The sequence below is a fragment of the Mustela nivalis genome (genome assembly GCF_964662115.1).
Source record: "Mustela nivalis genome assembly, chromosome: 8".
NCBI lineage: Eukaryota > Metazoa > Chordata > Mammalia > Carnivora > Mustelidae > Mustela > Mustela nivalis.
The window spans coordinates 1317896-1337497 of NC_139027.1; the positions used below are offsets into that span (position 1 = coordinate 1317896).

The 19602-nt window shown below is 52.8% G+C and overlaps 1 long non-coding RNA gene across 1 annotated transcript; it reads right to left on the reverse strand.

Annotated features, from left to right (window-relative positions):
* Positions 1-4159: 4159 nt before the first annotated feature.
* LOC309871981 lies at positions 4160-19385 on the reverse strand. The gene is made up of 2 exons (XR_014315586.1): positions 18885-19385; positions 4160-4904 (listed from the first exon to the last, which is right to left on the reverse strand). It is a non-coding gene; the product is annotated as an uncharacterized lncRNA (long non-coding RNA).
* Between the last annotated feature and the right edge of the window lie 217 nt (positions 19386-19602).

A 19602-nucleotide genomic window follows, 5' to 3' on the forward strand; every position in this document is an offset into this window, starting at 1 on the left:
TCTACATCCTGAAAGAGCTTGCATAAGATTGCTACAGGTTTATTTTCCACAAGAATTTCACATGAACCCCTCTAGGCCCAGTGTTTTCTCCACAGAAAGGAGTCTGATTATTATTCCAACTTTTATTCCCTGTAGGACTATTCAGTCTTTTCCTTTCCTCCTGAGTAAGTTTTGTCACATTCCATTGTAAGTGTCCTACTCGATACAGCTATAGAACACACAGTGATATTCCCTTGTTCTTTTCTGCTATTGGCATTCTGTGTCTTATTTTCTTTATTTTCCTTTCTAGAGATGTACTGATTTTATTATTATTTTCAAGGAACCAGTTTTGGCTTTCTTTATTGTCTCTATTGTCTTTCTGAGTTCTATTGTACTGTTTTCTGCACAGATATTCATTATTTTTACATTCTAATTACTTGGACTTAACTTGCTCTTCTGTTTCTGTTTCATCTTGTCATAAAATATGCATTTAAAGCCTAAGTCCCCCCTCTGGCCTTCTTTAGCTATTTCACACAAATTTTGATACATTGTTGGTTGACTGTCATTTCGCTTGTATTTTTCCCAGCTTCCAAGAGCAGCTTCTTCTTGGACCCAGGTGCTCTTTAGAAGCACCCTGATGTATTTCCAACAGCTTAGAGATTTTCTGGATAGCCTACTATTATTTACTTCAAACTTACTCTGTTGTAGTCAGAAGACTTTCTCTGTTACATATTAATTTTTTAAGAAATTACTGACACTTTCTATGGCTCAGTGTATCTTAGTAGACATTCTGTGTTCACTTGGAAAAAACATGCATTGTGTTGAGTGTGATGCTCTGTAAATGCCAAGCAGGTCAAGTTGGCAGGAAACGTCATTCAGATAAATAATGTCAGCAAAGTCAGCAGCCCTGGGTGATAACTAGGATGTGCCCATTTCCCCCTTAGAACTGCTGCTTCTTGCTTCCTGAATTTTGAACCCCGGTGGTCAGGCCCACGCACACCTTGGATTGTGAAGTGTCCCACGTGCTCTGCCCACTTACCGATACAAAGTGGCCCTCTCACCTTCTAGAATCCTCTATGCTGGGAAATCCATTTTGTCTGGTATTGATGGAGCCATCACAGCTTTTCTGTGCTTCCTGTTTGCAGTCTAACTTCTTTTTTATTCTTTTATGTCAAACTATTTGTGTCTTCAACTTTGAAGTGCATCTTTTGTAAACAGCATGTAATTGGAGATTGCTTTTTATCCAACCTGACAATCTCTGCCTTTTAATTAGAATATTTAGTCCAATTAAATTTAATGTAATTCCTTACATGGTTGGGTTTACTGCAGCCTCTTCTACATCTCTGCCCCCTTGCATGCTGATTTTCTGCCTTCTTTTGTGTTAATCAAATGTTTCTCAGGATTTCATTTTACAGGCTCTATTAGCTTCTTTGCTTTTCCTTTCTTTTTAATTATTTCTCATTGTTGCTCTAGAACGATATACATCCTTAAATGACCAAAGTCCATTTAGAGTCAATGCCGTAACATCTTGCACCTTCTGCCTCCCGTCTGATGTTTTACATCCGCACGTCAGGCCTCCCGCACCGATGCACCCACTCAGCGCCCTGCTCTTGCTCGGCTGTCTTACGGCCGTTTCGGCCCATTCTTTGTAAACGTCCCCTCACATTGTCATTATTTTCTCCTAAGCAGTCAGTTGTCTTCCAAGGAAATTATGAGGAGAGACGCCAACTTACATTTCCCTAGTTCCAGTTCTGGTGCTCTTCTTTCTGTGAATTCCTGTAAATTCGTGTTTTGCATTATCTTCCATCTGAGTTGTTTCCTTTAACATTTCCGACAGTGCAGGTCTGCTGGTGACAAATTCTCTTGGTTTTCTGTTTTTCTGTAAATGTCTTTATTTTGCTTACATTTTTGAAAGATATTGCATTGAAATAGAAAATTCTGGACATATGCCATTGTTTTTTTAACACTTTAAAGATGTTCTAATGTTTTCAGGACTCCTTTATATCTTATAAGAAGGTGGGCATCATTTTTATAACTGCTCCTCTACGCGTGTCTTTTTGCTTGTTTTCTGGGGTTTAGGCTGCTTTCAAGATATTATCTCTGGTTTTTGGCAGTTTGGCAACAATATGCATAGTTGTGGGGTTTTGTATTAAACCTGCTTGCGGTTGGCTGAGCTTTCTGAATCTCTAAGTTTTCCACCAAATTTGGAAATTTTCAGCTAAATTATTTCTTAAAATGTTGTTTTTGCCCTATTCTGATGCTCTTAAGTGACTCTCTATGTGAGGCCATTTTTTTCCTTCAACTTTTTTCTCTTTCACCTTCAAATTGGACAAATTCTATTGATTTGTCTTCAAGTTTAGACTTGAAGTTTAGACAGACTTTTTCTCCTGGCCTCTTCTATTTGATGTGGAGCCCATACACTTTTTATTTCAGCTGTTGTACTCTTCAGTTCTAGAGAATTTCCATCTGGTTTCTCTCTAGTTTTATTTCTCTGCTGGGATTCCCTGTCTGGGAACCTGTGAGGACCCTATGTTCCCTTAACTTAACACTTAATGTGTTTTACTTTGGAATATTAAACATATTTATAATAGCTGCTTTACAACCTTTTCAGACAAATCCCACATTTGGCAACCCCGAGTCGGCTTCCTTTAACTGCCCTCTTGACTCAGGTCATATTTCCTATTCTCCTATATATATTATTGGCCATTGCTGAAGAGACATTGTATAGACTCTGTGTTCTGTCATCTTCTTCAGAAGAAGGGCCCATTTCTAATCTATTAGTTAGTTCATTCACTGGCTACTCACCTTGAATGAATATACATTTCCATTGTTTTGTTTTCATTTTCCTTTTTTTTTTTTTAAAGATTGTATTTATTTATTCGACAGACAGCGATCACAAGCAGGCAGAGAGGCAGGTATGGGGGTGGGGATGAAGCAGGCTCCCTGCTGAGCAGAGAGCCCGATGCGGGGCTCGATCCCAGGACCCTGAGACCGTGACCTGAGCCAAAGGCAGAGACTTAACCCACTGAGTCACCCAGGCACCCCTTTATTTTCCTTTTTACTTGTGCCCAAACTCTGTAACTTGGTAGGACTCAACCTCCAAAGGCCGTGTCTACAGGTCCTAGCAGGGCTTGGTTTCACACCTAGGGAAGATCTCGAGTAGGCCTGACTCCAGGAAGCGTTTTCTGATCCCTTCACTCCTGTGAGATGGTGCAGGGTGTTACAGAGGTGCTAACAGTGTCTGTCTACTCTGTTTGGGCTCAAATGTCATCAGCACTGTGTGGCCTCTAGTCTCTCTGTCCCCATCAGCCCCACAGTCACTACTCACCTGGGGGCCCCATACAGTGTAGCCTGGACACACGCAGCCCAGACCCCTACCGCGTGCTCACGGAGAGCCATGTGTGGACTCCCGGGCTCCCTTCTGCGCTGCTCCTCCTTCCTCGTGCCCACCCTGCCGACTCCGGGCGCATCCACTTCCACAAATACTGAGTGTCGTCTCCCTCACTTAGTGGGGTTGTTGTGCTCCTCTGGACTTCAGTTTTCTGTGCCATGACAGGAACTTTCAACCAGGCCAGGAGCGTGGGCAGCCATGGGGCACAGCTCGCCAGTGTCCCCTTTCCTGGGCTTATAGTCGCACAGTGAGTACGGTCGCCTCATAAATGCTTCCCATCTCTGTGGTTGTTGAACATAGGGTGGCAGTGGCTCAATAAGCCTTTCCTTTCCACCGAGCTCAGCCAGAACAGGCTGCGGTTGCTGGCAGCCAGGAAGCCCCGCCAAGCCTCTGACTGCAGCACCTCCGTGACTGCCTCCTGGCAGGTAGATTCCCAAGTGCCATCTCCTGCGCTGCCCTCCAGGCCAGTGACACAGGCACAGAGTCCAGCTCCGCAGAGGGAGCTCACTGTGGGGAAGGAGGAGGGAGAAAGGCCATCCACATGCAAGGCTCCCTGACGGTCCCACTGAGTTTAGGGGGAGCTCCCAAAGCACCGAGAGCCGCAGACCCCACCTGCAGGTTTCAGAGACAGCACGCCCTTGGAGACCCTGAGCTGCAGGGGCTGGGGTGGGGCGGGCTCTGCTCTTCAGTGGGAGTCCAGGGTTGGATGTAGGCCAAATAACAGGCTGTCTGCAGATGTGCCCAGATGCTGCTGTATTTTATAAAACATGAATCCATTTTAAAATATAATTAAGTGCACAGTAGTTTTATTTATGCTTTTTTCTCAATCAACAAGTAGTAAAAGGAAACCAGCAATGTTGGTGGGGAGCAAGGGGCTCTGACAGTTTTTAAGACAAAGGAGGCTTCATTTTGAAAGTGTCAGAAAGCATTGGTCTAGGTGAATGAGCACTTCTGGAACCTTCCTCCCATGCCACATCTATGAGCCTTTGGTGCACACCGGTCAGGCTACATGGCGCCCGAGGCCACCCTCCTGAAAGAAGCCAGTGCAGACTGAGTGGCTCCCTGAAACACAGCCCTCTGCCTTTATTAGCACGCAGGCTGACGGTGAGGGCCAACATCCCTCATGGAAATTACAGAACTTATTCAGAGTGTCTGGCCACAAAGAAGCTATCCCACGTCTCCCGAGAGGTTACCCAAAAGAGTAATAAGCCAAGCCCCACACTGAAAAACCCAGCTGTAAATTCCAGGCGATGCGCCACGCTCCATCAAAGTCAGCACATCCCACTAGCAGCGGAGGCTGGAAATTTATGCGATGCAATAAAAGGAGAGCGAGGGCCTTTCTTGCGGAATCGCTCGGTGAGTGCATTCTGCTCAGCCATATCCGTTCGCAGCTGCACCCCCAGGGCCAGGAGCAGGGAGCCCGCGGGGCTGCTCTGCAAAGGCAGCCAGAGAAGCTGGAGGGGAAGCTGGGGGGCTGGGCCCAGCCTGGGGCTTCAGAGGCTCTGGCTCCGCTTGCCCGAGTCAGTGTCTTACTCTAAGGGAAGAAAGAGGAGAGAAGGAAAAGAACAGACCAGAAATAGGGCAGGAAGGGGAGAAAGCAGGAGAGCAGGGCCAGAGGAAGGGGACGGGACAGGAGAGCCCGCCAGTCTTCCTGGCCCAGCGGGGTGATATTCGGGGCCGCCAAGTCTGGTCCCAGATCTGCCCTCGGCCTGTCCACCCAGGAGCTCGGGCCCTGCCCTGCGTCCCCGATGTCTGGAGAAAGCCCGTCCCGTGGGTGGGCCCTCGCTGGAAGGCAGAGGTGGCGGCGGGATGGACGCCACAGTGCTGGTGGCTCCCGGCTGCCGTCACAGTGGCTCCACCAGGGTCGCCCGCCCCGCAGCAGCCGCAGGCCTCGGCAGGGCGAGGGGGGCCCCGCCATCCCTGCCCCGGGGGGGACACCCTTCTCTTTACTGTTTACGTATGTTTTATTTACGCGTGTTTGTCCTCTCCAGGTAGCCTCACAGGATACATTTTATCCCCTTTCCTACTGCTGTAAAAACGGCTTTTCATGCATTATTCATGATTTATCGATTCCCGGAAACATCCGGTGCACTCGGCGGGGAGGGGAGAGCCGGCCTCACTCTGCTCAGTTTCCGTGTGACCTTCAGCAACTGGCTCCCCCGCCAGCTTCTTTAGGTAAAAACGTGGATTCTTCTCCAAATCTCTAAAATCCTTGCATATGAAACAGTAATCGCCAGCCCTACATGACATCACTCCCACTCACCGGAGCCCCTCTCTGGCCCCGCACCGCCCGTGTGGTTTGGCTGCCCGGGTCACCCCGCCACATGCCTGGGGTCTGCCCACACGAGTCCTTCTGTGCCTTGTCCTGCGCCTGGGTCCATCCGCCTGCAGGGGCCCTGCTTAGGGCCGCTCACACGGCCGCACCACACCCGCGGCAGGCGGCAGAGCTCGGTCCTTTCCTGCTTGTCAGGCACACGCACGTGCACACGCACGCACACACACGTGCACACACCAGCGCAAACACTCCCTCCTCTCTGTCCAGCAAATCCTGCCTGTGCTGCAGGGACGCCGCTGCCCCATCCTGGCCTCTCGTGCCGTGCCTGGGCTCAGAGGGCACCGAAGAACACGCGGGTCCCACACGCTCTCGTGTTGCCCCAGAGCCCGGAGCACCACGCCTGCCGCTCCCCTGCCCTGAGCATCTACCCCTGTATCCTCTCAAAAACGTTTCTTCAAGACGGCCCGGCCATCGCCCTGCGGACCCAGAGACGTCCTCAGCCTCGCTGCTCCGGCTCCAGACAGGCGTACCCTCCTCTGCAAGACCCCAGCCCACTCTGGGCTCGCTCGCCTCCCCTCTCTGCCTGAGACGGCCTTGCTGTCCTGAGCTGAAGCCTGCCCAGGGGACAGCACTGAACAGCCACTGCAGGAGGACAGGAGCCAAGGTGGGATGCAGAGACCTCTGTCCACCGCAGGTGAGGCTCTTCAAGCAGGAACAGCTCCCCCCCCGCCCCCATCCAGTGCAGGTGAGGCTCCCTGAGCAGGTACCCCCACCCCACCCCACCCCACCCACGGCAGGAGCAGCCCCTGCACAGCACAGCCCAGAGACATGAGGCCCGGAGTCCACACCCCGCCTCGGGGAGGATCTGGGACACAGGCGGATGTCAGCACGGAGTCCTACAGGCACCATGGGCAGCGTGTCTGGAGGGAAGTAGAGCCACCATGGCCGCACTGTGACACGCCAGCGAGAAAGAAGACGACCGTCATCACGGACGCGCCAACCGATTCAAAAGCTCCTACGAATTCGTGCTGAGAGCTCTCCTCTCCACACGCCTGAGGCCAAGGCCATGCTTAGGGTCCGTGGACAAGATCGTGAGAGCCATGATCGTCTCCTCATCTGGGAGCCTTCCCCAACCCGTCTCCGCTCGCTCCGACCGCATCACGCCCCGCATCGGGCTGGATACCGGAGACCCTTCCCAGCAGCAGCGTCACGATCCGGACATGTCTCCCGAGCAGCTAAGCCACGTGGCCCAGATGGCAGCAGATTTCTAAGAATATTCAGAGTGCAAGCCCCTCCGTGCCAAGATCCTTGCTCACTCGCTTGGAGAGAGGGCCGAGGACGCACATCTGTATGGGGCACTCTGCCCGCAGGGTCCTGCCCGCCGCAGGGACACGGAGCCCCGCACGTTCGGGCACGCGAGGCTTTCCCAAACCTCGCCCTTCCCTCGGGGAGCCAGGCCTGCCGCGGAGCCGGGCCCGGACCTGAGAAGGTGCTCTGCCCACATGAGCTCCAGAGAGCCGGGCTCATCCACGGGGGAGGAGGACATACCAGGTGCCGAGGAGGATGCGCCGGAGAAGACTGAGGCCGGAGGTCACCGAACGTCCAGTTTACAGCGTGATGGGCGGAAGGGAAGGTGGGAACTGGTCGGTGGTTATCTGTGCGCTTGACTTTGCCCCCTGGTGGGGACGGGGTAAAGCATCACTCTTTAAAAAAAAAAAAAAGTGGTTTGGACCCTGGGCTGCTTAGGTGTGTGCAGCACGGACACTGTGTGGCCGGCGACAGGAAGACAGGGCAGGGGGACGCACGCGCGCAAAAGCCCTCTTCATACCACCCGGGGCCTCGGACCTGGCGGGCACGCACACTGCCTCGTGTTGCAGACGGGGGTGCTGACCGTCAGGAGGGAAGCTGGGCCTCCAGGGGCCTGCAGAGCCCACAGCCCGTCACCGGAGAGAACATCACCCACAGCCAGCACATCGGGCTCCCTGCTCGGCGGGGGCCTGTTCCTCCCTCTGTCTGCCCCTCCCTCTGCTTGTGTGCTCGCTCGCTCTCGCTCTCTCTCTGACAAATAAATAAGTAAACTTTTTAAAAAATAAAATAAAGTTAGACCAGTATGCTATGAAAAAAAATCAGTGAAAAGGAAAAAAAAATCTTGGAAATTGAAAAGTAGAACATCAAGCACTGAAAACACTGTAAGTTTGGATTACAAAGTAGAACAGAACAGAAATGTAAGAAATAGGAATGAAAATACAGGAAAATTAGAGTATCGGCCCAGGAGATCTAACATCAAAAAAGTCATAGCACCGGAAAGAGAGAAAAGAGCAAAGAGAAGAAACTATCAAAGAAACAACACAAGAAAATCTCCAGTAACGGACAGGAGTGTGTGCAGACGGACAGCGCCAGCCCACCGTCCCCCCAAAGAGAAAGGCCGTTGCTGTGAGGGCTTCTGGAATCAGCTAATGAGAAGGTCCCCACGCGGCAGCAAAGGGATGGGCCCAGCCGTCACTCTGCCGGGGCGGCGATGCCGGCTCCACGACTGTGCAGACTGGGACCAGGCACGCCCCTCCGTGTCCCAGAGTGCTTGTCCCATCCTGTCACGACGACTGCTTCAGCTCCCTGCTTCCACTCATTCACTGAGCCCCTCGGGGTGACGACTCTCTTACCTTGTGAGTCAACAGCCCCTAACCCTCGGACGGTTCTCGGCACACAGCCGGTGCTCGGTAAGGTTTTACTGGAGGGAGGGGAGGAAGGAAGGAACGGCGGACGGGAGAGCACGGCCGCACCGAGGTCAGCCGAAGACTGGTAGGCGGAGGACAAAGGCAGCCACCAAGAAGCAGCACCCTCTTCAGCTAACAGACGGCGAGGAGTCCTTCCATCACCCGTCCAGCAGTTATCAAGTCCCCACTGTGTGGCCCGCGGTAGGGACACAGTCCTGCGCGTAGAGACGCTTACGGGACAGGACAGCTTAGTGGACAGGACCTGAAATCCGGCAGCATCTCGAACAGCACGGCCGTTCCTACGATGCGCAGGCCGCCCACCGTGAGTTTCACAGGGTGGAGGACCTCCAGGCAGAGCCGCAGAGCAGCACGCCCGAGGCAGGCGCCACACGCACTTCCCAAGACCCTCCGTCGTCCTGGGATCACACGCCGGGTTTCACCGAGAGCAGTGCCGGGCGAGGGCCTGGCCGTGCCCGCGCCGGCCGCGCCCGCGCCGGCCGCGCACCTGCGGTTTCTATCTTCGAAGCCTCTAATCCAGACCCTCCCCACAGGCATCAACCCGCCCGGCTCCGGAGATGTGATGAGCTCGCAGAGCTCACAGCTGGAGGAGTTCGTCTTCATCAGCCTCGACGGATAAGCCTCGGAGAGCCGCTTCCTTCTCTCCCTCATTACCGTGCGGTCCTACCACTGCCGAGCTGTTGGCATAAAGATGAGCTGTTTCTCCTTCACTTAGAACAACCTCATCCTCGCTCCCTCTTCCTGAAGCAGTTACAGTGTAACGATGTCATGTATTTAAGCTTGATAAACATAATTACTATCAACATTTAATTGATTCTTGATTACAATCAATTATATTTCTGAAACAATCAAGCATCCTACAATTAAAAATAATTGATTCATTAGCACACCCCCTTACTTGACAATTACACAAATGCATTATTTATGTAATTAGACACATTTACAGTTCATTATTCCACATTTTATGCTATTGTTACAAAGCTACCAAACTCTCCAGCTCACTTTTTAATCTTCCTTTGGCTAATCTGAGAGAGAACGCTGAGTTATTCAAATGGACCAGTTAAAAATTGGAAGTTACCTAAAGCAGTACAATTAAGTTATAAATCAAACGCCTGAAGAGCGTGTCAATTCAAAAACAATAATTAGCTAATTTACTTCCCATATTTTCAGAGGAAGATGTCCGGGCCCATGTGAGTTGGCATCCAGGAATGTACTTTACCAGTTAAGCAAAATAATTGCTTTTTGAGGCAAAATCTTCCTGGCGCGGAGTGGGGTAAGACACAGTGAAGACGCGAGAAACGAGGCGAACCCTGAACGGCGAGTTTGGTTTCGGGGCGGAGGTGGGATGCGCTGGAGCCCTCCCCGCCCCTTCCCTGCAGGGCTTTCGGCCGTCCCTCCCCGCATGCAGTGACCCGGCCCGCAGAGGGAGCGTCCTCACGGACATCGCCGTCGGAGCTGTCCCTTCTCTCCCGGCGTCTGTCCCCGGCCGGCTCGGCCCTGGACGGCAGCGCGGCAGGTGCGTTCTTGCTCCCCAGACGCAGCGCTGCGACCGAGTCCGTGCGTCCCCACTGCGGCTGAGAAAGGGTGACAGGGCCGCAGCGGACCGCTGAGTGGCCTCCTGGACGCCGAGGCCCTGGAACTGCGGCGGCCGACGAGCTGCAGCCAGCGGAGCGCGGCGCCCACCACCCCCGGGAGCACGGCACCCAGGCGCAGGGCCCCTGTTCCTAGCCCCGGCTCCCACGGGGGCTGCAGGGGCCGCCGGGGCACCTCCAGCGTCGCGGGCAGCAGCGGCAGGCCCTGGGACAAAACCAGAGTGCTAACGGGAGCCAGCGAGCTCCCCGATGACGGGGGTGTCGTGCCCCAGACAGAGAAGCCGCGGGGCTTAGCGACCCTTGAGGGGCTGAGGTGGGAGGAAGGAGTCCCGTCCGGGATCCAGCAGGATAGGCTTGCCCTCCTAGAGCCCTCTTCGTAGAGGCTGGGGCCACCCCCACCGAGGGGACACCTGTCCAGGACCCAGACATCGCAGCGTGGGGGAGCAGCCGGGAGAGCCACCCACACCCATCAGCCGGTTTCCACTGAGGAGGAGAAAGACACCACTAAGGGTCACCGTAGATTTGGAAGAAAAGCAACAGCAAGAAAGACAAAACCCAAGCGGCACTGATTTCCCCTAGAGGAAGAAAAGGATCGTCCAGAAAACAGAAGAGACCCAGCGGGGTTCCGCGTCCACTTAATGAAGGTCGCTGCGGAAAAGAATTTGCGACTGAAGCACGCGAACATGTAAACACCAGAAGAGAAGAGCTCAGCAGAAGATGTGAAAACAGAGCCTGAAACACTGTGCACCAGAAGGCTGCATTAGCTTTCTAGAAGACAGAGACAGGAACAATTGAACGCAGAGAGAGACAGGAAAGGGGGCGCGAAGACGCGGAGAATCAGTCCAGACTGGTCCGCAGGAGGATGACAAAAGGAAACAGGTGGGGGTGGTGTTCGCTTGTAAACAGCAGGACAGATCTTTCCAGAGCTGAAGAAAAGCACGAAACTTTAGATCGGGAGCGTCTGCAAGTGTCTGGAAGTATGTAAAAGGGAAGGTCCATGTTCATGTCCACTCTATGCGGAAATTTCAGGATCTCAAAGATGGAATTTATATCAGGAAATTATGGAACGGCCATAAATGGAAAATGAATGAAAAATTTTAATACGTGAGGATCTCCAAGATAGGGTCCCTGGGCAGCTCAGTCGGCTCAGCGTCCTGGCTCTTGGTTTCCAGCTAAGGTCATGATCTCAGGGTCGTGAGATCAAGCCCTACATCGGGCTCTGAGCTGAAGGTGGAGCCTGCTGAAGATTCTCTCTTTCCCTCTGCCCTTCCTTAAAAACAGATCTCCAAGATATATTAAAGTTAATAAGCACCACGCAAACAGCAAGCATCAGGGCTGAGGGCTATACTTACATGAGACGAAACAGACCATAAGCGGTTGCTACCAGAGACAAATCAGGACATCTCATAACAGTAGGAAAACGGGTATATGGACCAACAGAAGAGAACTGAGAGTCCAGATAAAAAAGTGATTCTACAGGGAGAGAACAGCCTTTTTCAAAAAGGAACCCCAGGACTACTGGGCGTCCATATGCAAAAGAGTGAATGTGGATCCCTACCTCACGTCATGTCCAAAACCCAACTCAGAATGTGTCATTGACTGAAGTGTAAGGTTCCCATAAAAATCCCAGGAATATATATTTATGACCTGATATTGGGTAACAGCTTCTTAATATGACACCAAGAGAATAAATGGTTTTTAGAAATTGGTAATTGGGATTTGATTAAAAACTTTTGTGCCTCAAAGGACAATGTCACTATAAAAAATATTAAAAATTTAACCTGGAAAATTGGGGAAGCTATTTGAAAATCGCACATCTGATAGAGGTCTAGTACACAGAGCCAAGAAAGTATGCTTACAACTCAAAAATTAAAAATAATAATGACACAACCAAATTAAAAAAAAAGGAAGGGTACACATTTATCCCAGGAAGATACGCAGACCCCCAATGAGCATATAAAAGAGATGCTTGACATCAATGGAAGGAAAGGAATGCAAAAGCACCAGGAGATAGCTCTTCACATCCACTAGAATGGCTACAGCTTACAAAGACAGACGGTAACAAGTGTTGGTGAAGACGTGGGGAAACTGACCGTCATACACGGCCCTGGCGGTGGAAATGTGCCGTGGCCTTCCTTTTGGAAAATATTTTACCAGTTCCTCAAAATGTTAAACAGAGTTACCATAAACCCTGCAATTCCACCCATAGACATGAACCCGAGAACACTGCAAAATTCATCCACACAGTGTGCACAACGTACACAACACACCGTGTAGCAGTGGCCAGCAGAGCGTGAACTGCAGGCCGTCCCTGCTGGGCGGGCAACCACGGTGGGGCCCGCCCGGGAATAGAACACCCGTGAGTGAGTTCTGACAAGGAAGGACAGATGCGCGCCACAGCCTGGGTGGGAAGGAGGAGACGGGCAAGGGAGAGACGTCTGTGGCAAAGGGCCGCCCGGTGATTCCATTCATAGCACAAGCCCCGAATAGGTGAGTCCGTAGAAACCAAAAGTAGACCCGTGGTTGCCGGGGGGCCGGGACGACGGGGGGAGGCGTGACCGCCAACAGGCACAGTGTCGCTTGGGAGGTAACAAAATGTTCTGAAATCTGTCGTGGTGGTCATGCGAGTCCGTGAATATACAGAAACCCCCTGGCTTGTATGCATCAAAAGGGTGAATTTTAGGATAATGAATGTGATATGAATTTAATGTGAATTACATCCATCTCGATAAAGTTATTTAAAGAAAAGAAAACATGGACTCTAGAAATAGGAACTGAGATAAGAATTGATAAGATGCCAAATTGATAGGGGCGCCTGGGCGACTCAGTCGATTTTGTCTGCCTTCAGGTCAGGTCACGGTCTCAGGGTCCTGGGTTCGAGCCTGGCACCGGGCTCCCTGCTTGGTGGAGAGCCTGCTTCTCCCTTTGCCCTTCTGCCCTGTTTGCGCTCACTCTCTCTCTTTATTTAAATAAATAAAGTCTTTTAAAAAGGTGCCAAATCAATAGAAACTAGGAATAGCCTTAGTCAAGGAAATAATTTCCAGCAACGACTAACGCTTCAAAAAAATAAAAAATAATAAAAATGCATCCAGAAGTCCAAAAATGCATAGCATTTTTTAATTTGTGTAGATGCTAATCATTATGCAGAAAAATCAAGTAAACACTGTTAAAGGAAGGCTTGGGGGCTGGCCTGTGATGCCGCAGGACGGAACAAGGCATCCAGCGCAGTGAGGAAGGGCGCACTAGACATGTGGGCTACACACAGGAGAGATCGGAACACGGGGCCGACGCCAGCACCTGGGAGGAAGCGGTCCTGGAAACAGACAGACCTGGATGCTTGGAGGACACCACATGTGGCCACTAAAACTGAGGGTAAGGTTCCAACACCTGAATCAAATTGTGGAAAAAGCTTCCTTTTAAAATCCAGTGGGAAAAACGGGTTTCCTGTTACAAACACGCATCCGTCTGGGCTTCACTCTCCTTTCACACCAGGAAATCCTACAAAGCAATGAAACAGACTCCAGAGGTGAAAGGCCATTGACCCCAAATTCTATATTCAGGACACACACCCACTCGCCTCCCCTTGGGAACGCGATGCAGGTCATCAACAAAGAAATAAAGGAAAAGTCGCTCAAAAATGAAAAGTCATGGCGTAACAGACTGGCAGGCAGGATTAAAACCCCATCATCACACTAACCTGAATTAGTGTTCCTGCCGCGTGTAACTCTTGAAAACGAGAACACTGAGTATACTAGTGATGGTGTAAGGGGGGCGACCCACAGAAGACCGAAGGAGAGGTCAAAGAAGATCAATGTGTCAGTTTCCTCAATTTATCTAGGGAAGATCAATAAATACATTTCATTCTTGATGTTGATATTAGGCAATATATGCTTTTCTCCAGGAAAACGAGTCCCATAATTGAATCAATAAGCAGTAGACAAAAAGCTGTGTATGAAATTGAAAATGTTATTCAAGAATTATCTCTCACAGGGTCCCAGGCCAGATATTTCACAGGCTAGGCTTTGAGACCATCACAGCAGAGCAGATCATTTCCATGCCGGATAAGTGTTTCCAGAGAACACAAGACGATGTCACGCATCCCAGGAATTCATTTCACAGAGCTGGCGCATCCAAGAGACCTGAGCAAGGGCAGGTTGAACAGGAAATGAAAGGCAGGGATACAGATGCAAAAATTAGACGCGAACTACCATGGTGGGACAGGAAAGCCACGGCGGGGGCGGGGCGGGTGCAGGCCGTGAGCCCGGGGCGGGGGCGGGGCGGGTGCAGGCCGTGAGCCCGGGGCGGGGGCGGTAACACTGCAAACGTCGCATCTGCTCGCCGCAGGTGTAAGTCAGTGGAGACAAGCGCTCTGCACACATGAGGAAATGCCAGGGACAAGCACAAAAACTTTTTAATAAACTAAGAATGAGGACTACTTTCCTGAACGTGATTAAAAATATCTACCCCAACCACAAAGCTGATAGCAGAAACCCAGCGCTACATGAGAGGTGGTGTTCCCTCTGAAACCGCGGAGAAGACAAGGCAGTCTGCCTTCCCAGCATTCCCCCAGCCCCCCAGCAAAATAAAAAAGGGGGGGCAACCCATATCTCGTCCGCCAGCTAGCCATCATCCGTCAGGAAGGCAGGGGCAAAGTTGACATAATTCAAACACGCCTATGTGAAAAAAAAAGAATCTGAAAATATACACATTTATAAAATTCCATAACATGAATAGAAAAAGCAATAGTTTTCCTATACGGCAGCATTAACAGAGCAAACATGAAAAAAGAATCCTATTCCTAACAGTAAAATTGAGTATCTAGAAGTTAACCTTACAAAGACTACGTCAGGCTCCTGTGATGAAAGCTACAGGCCAACAAGGTGCCGTAAGAATGGATTTGAACCAGTGAAGGAAGACAGCGTGTTCCATATCCAAACACTGATGTGGGGAAGACGCGTGCTCCTGCCGACCTGACACGTGAATTTAATGCAACTCATGCAGAATTCCAGTAGGATCGTTGATGTAGAATTGGTCAGAAAGGCCACCTAGAGTAATGAAGAGCAAGAAAAGGCAAGGGAAGTTTTCAACCGCGAGTAACTTGGATGCCTGTAGGACCCTTCGTGATGAAATCAAGCGCAAGATATAAATGGGCGAGCCTCGAGGGCCAAAACACACACAGTGATGGCGCCAGTGAACGGAGACCCAGAAATGTGCCTGGACCGGTCTGGGCAGATCGTGCGTGATAGACTTTGGCACTCAGATTTGAGGGGTGGCCCGCAAGAGATCACGAGCCCAGATGTGGGCGCCTGGGGGGCTCAGTCGGTAGGAGTCTGCCTTCAGCTCAGGTCATGATCTCAGGGTCTCGGGATCCAGCACTACGTCGGGCTCCCTGCCTCTCCCGCTCCCTCTGCGGCTCCCAACTGCTCTCTCTCTCTCTCTCTCTCACAAATAAATAAGAATTTTAAAATTTTTTTTAAAAAAGAGCTCAGATCTAGGGGCACCTGGGTGGCTCAGTTGGTTGGACGACTGCCTTCGGCTCAGGTCATGATCCTGGAGTCCTAGGATCGAGTCCCGCATCGGGCTCCCAGCATCATGGGGAGTCTGCTTCTCCCTCTGACCTTCTCATCGCTCATGTTCTCTCTCACTGTCTCTCTCTCAAATAAATAAATTAAAAAAAAAAAAAAAGAGCTCAGATCTGCCTGGCTGTCTGGTCCAAATCCTGCTTCCACAGCTGTAGCCATGTGACCCTGAGCTAGAATCTTACCTACTCTTTGTTTTATTTATTTTTTTTTAAAGATTTTATTTATTTATTTGACAGACGGAGATCACAAGTAGGCAGAGAAGCAGGCAGAGAGGCAGGCAGAGAGAGGAGGAAGCAGGCTCCCCGCTGAGCAGAGAGCCCGATGCGGGGCTCGATCTCAGGACCCTGGGATCATGACCTGAGCCGAAGGCAGAGGCTTCACCCACTGAGCCACCCAGGTGCCCCAGATAAGTTATTTTTATTGAAAACCCTTCCTGGAGGACCAGGCACATAGTAGGCTCCGGATAAGAATGTATTAAACAGGGGAGCCTGGCGGGCTTAGCTGGTGAGGCATTTGAGTCCAATCGCCGGGTTGTGAGTTGGAGCCCTGCGTTGGATGCCGAGATGACTTAAAAATAAAATCTTCCAAAAAACTTAAATAAGAGAGAAATTATGTTGGGAAAGTTAGTTAATGGCGGGGGGGACGATGAAGGAGACCCACACACGCTCACACCAGACACCCCCTCGGGGGCAGCAGATGGGACACAAAGTTAGTCGTGCTGTCCTGGTGCAAATTGTAGACGGATCTATGGTCTTGGAGAAGTAAAGCGCTTCTAACCGAGAGAGCGGGGAGGGAGGGGAGAGAGGGGGGAGGGGAGGGGAGAGAGAGGGGAGGGGAGGGGGGCAGGAAGGGGGGCAGGAAGGGGCAGAAGGGGGGGAGCAGACGGGGAAGGAGGCAACGGACCGCGGACAGCTAGGAGAAGGGCGAGTCTAGCGACAAGCCCTCATCAGCCGTGAGAGCTTGGTGCATGTTTGAGTTAAATAGGAGAGGACAGAGCATTTATACAAGCTTAAAAGTGAAAAGAAGCAGGTCAGGGCAAAAATAATCTCTGGCATCAGATCAGGAATTCCTACATTCTCCATCTTTATAGGAACCTTCAGAAAACAAAAATAGGAAACTAAAATGTCTCCAATCAATCACTTTTTTACATTAAAAAAATATTTTCTGGGGGACCGAGTCTCCTTGTTACAGCTACAAAACCCACACGAACACCAAAGAGCACACATCTCGTCCGAAACGTGCATCTACCTGGACCCAAGATGCTGCACGTGCTGTGCCTCGGGGGTCGCCGCCTCGCTGTGTGCAAAGCCGCCGCTGCTTCCCGGGGAGCCGGGGGTCCGCACTCTCAGATCACACGGGGGACGCCCTGCGGCCGCCGAGCCCATAGCTCCCTGCAGTTGTGGGCAGGGGATCAGGGACACCGAGAAGCCGCCCCACAGTCCCCAGGGAGAAGGCAGCAGGAAGAAGGATCGGCTTGGCCGGAACCCAGGCCCTCCGAGGGGCTGGCGGAACCCTGAGCATCGATCGAGCACCACCGGGATCCATCTAGGAGAAGCTGAGCCCAGCGGCAAGGACATCCCAGACAGTAGGGACGGTGCCAGACCAGTGACTTGCGGGAGCCGGGCCCTCAGGCGGGACTCAAAGGATTTGTAAAAATCACCAGACGGGAGCAACTGGCCACGGTCTCTCCATCGCAAAAGTGAGATGTGGGCATGGTTTGCTTCTAGTGCCTTCTCTCCACAGCTCCCTCCGTCTTCCTGCCACGGCCTGCGCGGGTGTGACCGAGGGACACGGATGATCCCGTGCCGGGTGCTCCATAGGCTGTCTCATCCCAAAGACCAACCGTGCCCATGGCCCCGGCGTACAGGTGAGAAAACCGAAACCACACAGGCGGCCCAGCATCCAGCCCTGGGCTCGCTGTGCTCCAGAGCCCGGGCATCAGAGGCCGGGGAGGGGCCGAGCTCTCCTTCCGGGGGGAGGGGGGAAGAAGCCCCCAGGCCTCGTGGCCCGGGTCCTGCCCACGGACACACCGCCTTCTCCCTCGGCCTCCCCCAACACCCCTGCTCTGGACGCGCCCGACCTCTCCCTCTCCCCACATGGAGGCGCCCTGTCTGTGGGATGACGGTGACCGCCGTGGAGGCGAAAACCCGGCACCCCCGGGGACAGGCCGGCCAGCACACAGTGTGGACCCCAGGCGGTAGCAGAGGGAGGGCAGAGGGAAGACAGGTGCGTGTCCTGGAGTCCACGCGTTTGGACAAGAAGACCTAGCTTTCCTTCCTTCTCTTCCCCGGCACCCAAACGTGCAGGCCCGGCCACGTGTGCGCACGTGTGGGAACTCTCCGTCTGTGGAGTCTGCCGGTGCCCACGCGCACGGCCCCGCTGACTCTTCTCTGTAAGGAGAGCGTGTGGGTCAGGGAGGGCGGGCATGAGGGTCGCAGAGAGGCCATAGGTGTGAGAGAGGTGGTGCAGGTCAGACACAGGAGGGTGTGAGGTCGGAGACACGTTGTTCAAGTGAGGGAGGGAGGCTGTGTGGATCAGAGGGGAAGGGTGTGCAGGTCAAGAGAGGCCATGCGGGTCAGCGGGAGGCCGTGTGGGTCGGGGCTGGTTCGTGAGCTCTCGGCCTGCATCACGGAGCAAGGGCACGGAGACAGGCAGAGGGGAAAGCTAGGGCCCCTCTGGGTTTTGAGAGCATCAGAAGCATACAACGCTAGCTCGTGCTAGAGACTGAGGTTCGGGGAGATTACAATATTATTTGCCTCGAGACCTGACTCTTTTAATTTCGCTGGAGAACCCAGCTTTGGACAGGAAATCAATTGTCTGTTGTTATCGGCGGTGGAGAGGAAATCAGGGCCCACATCCCTGGGCTGCTGTCCGGGGTGTGATTTATTGGAAGCCAGGTGGACTCCCAGGTGGCGATGACAAGTGAGAACCGAGCTCCATGCGGCGGCCCGGCCAGCACCAGGCCTGGGCTTGAAAGCAAGCAGCACCCGGGCAGGGCATGCCCGGCTTCCTTGCCCTCCTCCCCAGTGCAGAGACTGCGGGCTGTAAGTGGTGGAGAGAGAGTCCCGGGGGAATGTGCGGAGACATGTGGGGGACATGGGGGACATAGGGGGACATGGGAGGGCATGGGGGACACAGGCCTCGTGAGCACCCGGCAGAGGCCGCGGCAGACAGATGCTGTCCCCGAGCTTCGTGACAGCGGCTGACTGTGGGCAGCAGAGCCGGTGCTCTCAGGCCTGACATCAGCGGCTGCGCCCGCGATCCCCCTGCAGGGGCACATGCCGGGCACAGGACGCGCGGAAAAAACACGCGGGCTCTGCAGAACCGCCGTACCTGGGTTTCTCCACGGAACGCACATTGTTTCTCGGCTTCAGTAATTTTATCTTTTGGAAGGCGAAATCGTCCCTCTGCAGAATTGGTTTTTGATTTGCTGGTGTTTACCTGACAGGAAGCATCTCCAGGAAGAAATAGCTCTGCTCGGTGCCGCAGCGCCGTCTCGTCTCTCCTAAATTCCAGGCCATCTGCTCGCCTCGGTGCCCTGGAGACCATCCAGATAGCAGACATTACTCCATCCCCGAAACGAGTCCCTGGGCAGCTCAGACAGCCCGGGAAGGACTCGGAGTGCAGCGGCTGCCGTGGGGGCGGCGGGAGAAAGGCCAGTGAGGAGTGGGCTGGCCGAGGGCTCCCCGGAGGCGGCAGCCCCAGCAGGCCTGCAGGTGGCGATCAGGACCCACATGTCCCTCGGTGGGAGCCGCCTGCAGGTCGTGACCCCCGGAGAGGACACGAGTGCTCAGATGGCCCCAGCACAGGCGTCCCATGAGCCACGCCAGATGAGCACAGGTGAGTGTCCCTGGCACCACGGTCAGGGGGCCACCTGCCCACCAGAGGTCAAAGGCCTGGCCTATAGGCGTGTGGGACCGGGGCTGGGTCTGTAGAGTCCGGAACCTCTCGCCCGGCCCACTGGGCGGCTCCGAGACCAGTCCCTAGATGAGGGGCTGCCTCTCCAAACAGTCATACACAAAACCACGATTGTATTTGTTTCGGACGGCGT